Raw genomic sequence first — 6,885 nt, forward strand, 5'->3', positions numbered from 1 at the left:
GGCAAAGTGCCGGTGTCAAACGCCCCTGGTCGCCCAGCCCAAAAAATGACAAAGTCCCACAAACGCCCCTGGTCGCCCAAACACTAAACGCCCCTGGTCGCCCAGCCGAAAAAAATGACTAAGTGCCAACAGCGCCCCTGGTCGCCCAAACACTCAACGCCCCTGGTCGCCCAGCCGAAAAAATGACTAAGTGCCAACGGCGCCCCTGGTCGCCCAGCCGAAAAAATGACTAAGTGCCAACAGCGCCCCTGGTCGCCCAAACACTCAACGCCCCTGGTCGCCCAGCCGAAAAAATGACTAAGTGCCAACAGCGCCCCTGGTCGCCCAGCCTTAAAAATGACTAAGTGCTAACAGCGCCCCTGGTCGCCCAGCCTTAAAAAATGACAAAGTCACACTTCAGGCCGAATTGTGCTGAAGTGAGGCCGACCTGCCTGGTTCCCTGGAGCGGCCAAATATTAGGCAAAGTGCCGCTGTCCGCCCGGTTCCCCAAACGCCCCTGGTCGCCCAACTCAGGGGCAGAAGTGCTGAAGTCAGGCCGACCTGCCTGGTTCCCTGGAGCGGCCAAATAACAGGCAAAGTGCCGGTGTCCGCCCGGTTCCCCAAACGCCCCTGGTCGCCCAACTGACCGGCAGAAGTGCTGAAATGAGGCCGACCTGCCTGGTTCCCCGGAGCGGCCAAATATTAGGCAAAGTGCCGGTGTCCGCCCGGTTCCCCAAACGCCCCTGGTCGCCCAACTCAGGGGAGAAGTGCTGAAATGAGGCCGAGTTGCCTGGTTCCCAAAATCGGCCAAATATTAGGCAAAGTGCCGGTGTCCGCCCGGTTCCCCAAACGCCCCTGGTCGCCCAACTCAGGGGAGAAGTGCTGAAATGAGGCCGAGTTGCCTGGTTCCCTAAAGCGGCCAAATATTAGGCAAAGTGCCGCTGTCCGCCCGGTTCCCCAAACGCCCCTGGTCGCCCAACTCAGGGCAGAAGTGCTGAAGTCAGGCCGAGTGTCCTGGTTCCCTGGAGCGGCCAAATATTAGGCAAAAAGCCGCTGTCCGCCCGGTTCCCCAAACGCCCCTGGTCGCCCAACTCAGGGGCAGAAGTGCAGGAATGAGGCCGACCTGCCTGGTTCCCTGGAGCGGCTAAAAATTAGGCAAAGTGCCGGTGTCAAACGCCCCTGGTCGCCCAGCCCAAAAAATGACAAAGTCCCACAAACGCCCCTGGTCGCCCAAACACTAAACGCCCCTGGTCGCCCAGCCGAAAAAAATGACTAAGTGCCAACAGCGCCCCTGGTCGCCCAAACACTCAACGCCCCTGGTCGCCCAGCCGAAAAAATGACTAAGTGCCAACGGCGCCCCTGGTCGCCCAGCCGAAAAAATGACTAAGTGCCAACAGCGCCCCTGGTCGCCCAAACACTCAACGCCCCTGGTCGCCCAGCCGAAAAAAATGACTAAGTGCCAACAGCGCCCCTGGTCGCCCAGCCTTAAAAATGACTAAGTGCTAACAGCGCCCCTGGTCGCCCAGCCTTAAAAAATGACAAAGTCACACTTCAGGCCGAATTGTGCTGAAGTGAGGCCGACCTGCCTGGTTCCCTGGAGCGGCCAAATATTAGGCAAAGTGCCGCTGTCCGCCCGGTTCCTCAAACGCCCCTGGTCGCCCAACTCAGGGGCAGAAGTGCTGAAGTCAGGCCGACCTGCCTGGTTCCCTGGAGCGGCCAAATATTAGGCAAAGTGCCGGTGTCCGCCCGGTTCCCCAAACGCCCCTGGTCGCCCAACTCAGGGGCAGAAGTGCTGAAGTGAGGCCGACCTGCCTGGTTCCCAAAATCGGCCAAATATTAGGCAAAGTGCCGGTGTCCGCCCGGTTCCCCAAACGCCCCTGGTCGCCCAACTCAGGGGCAGAAGTGCTGAAGTCAGGCCGACCTGCCTGGTTCCCTGGAGCGGCCAAATAACAGGCAAAGTGCCGGTGTCCGCCCGGTTCCCCAAACGCCCCTGGTCGCCCAACTTACCGGCAGAAGTGCTGAAGTCAGGCCGACCTGCCTGGTTCCCTGGAGCGGCCAAATATCAGGCAAAGTGCCGCTGTCCGCCCGGTTCCTCAAACGCCCCTGGTCGCCCAACTGACCGGCAGAAGTGCTGAAGTCAGGCCGAGTTGCCTGGTTCCCTGAAACGGCCAAATATTAGGCAAAGTGCCGCTGTCCGCCCGGTTCCTCACACGCCCCTGGTCGCCCAACTTACCGGCAGAAGTGCTGAAGTCAGGCCGACCTGCCTGGTTCCCTGGAGCGGCCAAATATCAGGCAAAGTGCCGCTGTCCGCCCGGTTCCTCAAACGCCCCTGGTCGCCCAACTCAGGGGCAGAAGTGCAGGAATGAGGCCGACCTGCCTGGTTCCCTGGAGCGGCTAAAAATTAGGCAAAGTGCCGGTGTCAAACGCCCCTGGTCGCCCAGCCCAAAAAATGACAAAGTCCCACAAACGCCCCTGGTCGCCCAAACACTCAACGCCCCTGGTCGCCCAGCCGAAAAAATGACTAAGTGCCAACGGCGCCCCTGGTCGCCCAGCCGAAAAAATGACTAAGTGCCAACAGCGCCCCTGGTCGCCCAAACACTCAACGCCCCTGGTCGCCCAGCCGAAAAAATGACTAAGTGCCAACAGCGCCCCTGGTCGCCCAGCCTTAAAAATGACTAAGTGCTAACAGCGCCCCTGGTCGCCCAGCCTTAAAAAATGACAAAGTCACACTTCAGGCCGAATTGTGCTGAAGTGAGGCCGACCTGCCTGGTTCCCTGGAGCGGCCAAATATTAGGCAAAGTGCCGCTGTCCGCCCGGTTCCCCAAACGCCCCTGGTCGCCCAACTCAGGGGCAGAAGTGCTGAAGTCAGGCCGACCTGCCTGGTTCCCTGGAGCGGCCAAATAACAGGCAAAGTGCCGGTGTCCGCCCGGTTCCCCAAACGCCCCTGGTCGCCCAACTGACCGGCAGAAGTGCTGAAATGAGGCCGACCTGCCTGGTTCCCCGGAGCGGCCAAATATTAGGCAAAGTGCCGCTGTCCGCCCGGTTCCCCAAACGCCCCTGGTCGCCCAACTCAGGGGAGAAGTGCTGAAGTCAGGCCGAGTTGCCTGGTTCCCTGAAACGGCCAAATATTAGGCAAAGTGCCGCTGTCCGCCCGGTTCCTCACACGCCCCTGGTCGCCCAACTTACCGGCAGAAGTGCTGAAGTCAGGCCGACCTGCCTGGTTCCCTGGAGCGGCCAAATATCAGGCAAAGTGCCGCTGTCCGCCCGGTTCCTCAAACGCCCCTGGTCGCCCAACTCAGGGGCAGAAGTGCAGGAATGAGGCCGACCTGCCTGGTTCCCTGGAGCGGCTAAAAATTAGGCAAAGTGCCGGTGTCAAACGCCCCTGGTCGCCCAGCCCAAAAAATGACAAAGTCCCACAAACGCCCCTGGTCGCCCAAACACTAAACGCCCCTGGTCGCCCAGCCGAAAAAATGACAAAGTCCCACAGACGCCCCTGGTCGCCCAAACACTCAACGCCCCTGGTCGCCCATCCGAAAAAATGACTAAGTGCCAACAGCGCCCCTGGTCGCCCAGCCTTAAAATATGACAAAGTCACACTTCAGGCCGAATTGTGCTGAACAGAGGCCGACCTGCCTGGTTCCCTGGAGCGGCCAAATAACAGGCAATGTCCCGGTGTCTGCCCGGTCCCTCAAACGCCCCTGGTCGCCCAGGATTAAAATATGACAAAGTCACACTTCAGGCCGACTTGTGCTGAGCAGAGGCCGGCGTTCCTGGTTCCCTGGAGCGGCCAAATTAAAGGCAAAGTGCCGGTGTCAGCCCGGTCCCTCAAACGCCCCTGGTCGCCCAGGATTAAAATATGACAAAGTCACACTTCAGGCCGACTTGTGCTGAGCAGAGGCCGGCGTTCCTGGTTCCCTGGAGCGGCCAAATTAAAGGCAAAGTGCCGGTGTCATCCCGGTCCCTCAAACGCCCCTGGTCGCCCAGGATTAAAATATGACAAAGTCACACTTCAGGCCGACTTGTGCTGAGCAGAGGCCGGCGTTCCTGGTTCCCTGGAGCGGCCAAATTAAAGGCAAAGTGCCGGTGTCATCCCGGTCCCTCAAACGCCCCTGGTCGCCCAGGATTAAAATATGACAAAGTCCCACTTCAGGCCGACTTGTGCTGAGCAGAGGCCGGCGTTCCTGGTTCCCTGGAGCGGCCAAATTAAAGGCAAAGTGCCGGTGTCAGCCCGGTCCCTCAAACGCCCCTGGTCGCCCAGGATTAAAATATGACAAAGTCCCACTTCAGGCCGACTTGTGCTGAGCAGAGGCCGGCGTTCCTGGTTCCCTGGAGCGGCCGAATTAAAGGCAAAGTCCCGGTGTCAGCCCGGTCCCACAAACGCCCCTGGTCGCCCAGCCACACGGCGCCCCTGGTCGCCCATCCACAAAAACGGCAAAGTGTCAAAAATGCCCCTGGTCGCCCAGCCAATAAACGCCCCTGGTCGCCCATTCATAAAAACGGCAAAGTGTCAAAAATGCCCCTGGTCGCCCAGCCACACGGCGCCCCTGGTCGCCCATCCACAAAAACGGCAAAGTGTCAAAAATGCCCCTGGTCGCCCAGCCACTAGCCGCCCCTGGTCGCCCATCCATAAAAACGGCAAAGTGTCAAAAATGCCCCTGGTCGCCCAGCCAATAAACGCCCCTGGTCGCCCATCCATAAAAACGGCAGAGTGTCAAAAATGCCCCTGGTCGCCCAGCCACTAGCCGCCCCTGGTCGCCCATCCATAAAAACGGCAAAGTGTCAAAAATGCCCCTGGTCGCCCAGCCACTAGCCGCCCCTGGTCGCCCATCCATAAAAACGGCAAAGTGTCAAAAATGCCCCTGGTCGCCCAGCAAACAAACGCCCCTGGTCGCCCATCCATAAAAACGGCAAAGTGTCAAAAATGCCCCTGGTCGCCCAGCAAACAAACGCCCCTGGTCGCCCATCCATAAAAACGGCAAAGTGTCAAAAATGCCCCTGGTCGCCCAGCAAACAAACGCCCCTGGTCGCCCATCCATAAAAACGGCAAAGTGTCAAAAATGCCCCTGGTCGCCCAGCAAACAAACGCCCCTGGTCGCCCATCCATAAAAACGGCAAAGTGTCAAAAATGCCCCTGGTCGCCCAGCAAACAAACGCCCCTGGTCGCCCATCCATAAAAACGGCAAAGTGTCAAAAATGCCCCTGGTCGCCCAGCAAACAAACGCCCCTGGTCGCCCATCCATAAAAACGGCAAAGTGTCAAAAATGCCCCTGGTCGCCCAGCAAACAAACGCCCCTGGTCGCCCAGCCGAAAAAATGACTAAGTGCAAACAGCGCCCCTGGTCGCCCAAACACTCAACGCCCCTGGTCGCCCAGCCGAAAAAATGACTAAGTGCCAACGGCGCCCCTGGTCGCCCAAACACTCAACGCCCCTGGTCGCCCAGCCTTAAAAATGACTAAGTGCAAACGGCGCCCCTGGTCGCCCAGCCGAAAAAATGACAAAGTGCCAACAGCGCCCCTGGTCGCCCAACCGAAAAAATGACTAAGTGCCCGCATCTTTTGCGTTGACCCCCCACCTCTACCCTCAAACCAAAAAGATGCGGAGGTTTGACCCAGATCTCCAAAACACTATCGGCACATATATAGGGAACAGCATTTTAAGAGCTTTTGGAGCCGAAAATATGACAAAGTCCCACTTTTTCGAAAATATGACAAAGTCCCACTTTTCGAAAATATGACAAAGTCCCACTTTTTCGAAAATATGGCAAAGTCCCACTTTTCTGAAAATATGACAGAGTGCCACTTTTATCACAAATGAGTGCCTGGCTCCCCGGCAATGTGAAACACGAACACGGACTGGAGAAGCGGGCGGCTTTGCCGCTCGCCGCGGCCTCGCTCCGGAAGGGGGGGGGCCGCTTATGAAACACGAACACGGACTGGAGAAGCGGGCGGCGTTGCCGCTCGCCGCGGCCTCGCTCCGGGTGGGGGGGGGGGGCCGCTAATGAAACACGAACACGGACTGGAGAAGCGGGCGGCTTTGCCGCTCTTCCCGGCCTCGCTCCGAGCGGGCGGGCCGAATATTAAACACGAACACGGACCGGAGAAGCGGGCGGCTCTGCCGCTCGCCGCGGCCTTTCGGGGGGGCCGCTTATGAAACACGAACACGGACCGGAGAAGCGGTCGGCTTAGCCGCTCTTCCCGGCCTCGCTCCGAGCGGGCGGGCCGAATATTAAACACGAACACGGACCGGAGAAGCGGGCGGCCTTTTGGCTCGCCGCGGCCTTTCGGGGGGGCCGCTTATGAAACACGAACACGGACCGGAGAAGCGGTCGGCTTAGCCGCTCTTCCCGGCCTCGCTCCGAGCGGGCGGGCCGAATATTAAACACGAACACGGACTGGAGAAGCGGGCGGCTTTGCCGCTCGCCGCGGCCTTTCGGGGGGGCCGCTTATGAAACACGGACTGGAGAAGCGGGCGGCTCTGCCGCTCTTCCCGGCCTCGCTCCGAGCGGGCGGGCCGAATATTAAACACGAACACGGACCGGAGAAGCGGGCGGCCTTTTGGCTCGCCGCGGCCTCGCTCCAGGCGGGCCGCTTAACGAACACGGACCAGAGAAAGCGGGCGGCCTTTCGGCTCGCCCCGGCCTCGCTCCAGGCGGGCCGCTTAACGAACACGGACCAGAGAAAGCGGGCGGCCTTTCGGCTCGCCCCGGCCTCGCTCCAGGCGGGCCGCTTAACGAACACGGACCGGGGCAGCGGGCGGCCCCACGCGCTCGCCGCGGCCTCGCTCCGAGCGGGCCGCGTAACGAACAGGAACACGGACCGGAGAAGCGGGCGGCCTTTCGGCTCGCCCCGGCCTCGCTCCAAGCGGGCCGCTTAACGAACACAGACCAATGCACGGGGGCGGCTTTGC

Source organism: Hippichthys cyanospilos, chromosome 22, assembly GCF_059441005.1.
Source record: "Hippichthys cyanospilos isolate Australia breed blue-spotted pipefish chromosome 22, RoL_Hcya_1.0, whole genome shotgun sequence".
Lineage (NCBI taxonomy): Eukaryota > Metazoa > Chordata > Actinopteri > Syngnathiformes > Syngnathidae > Hippichthys > Hippichthys cyanospilos.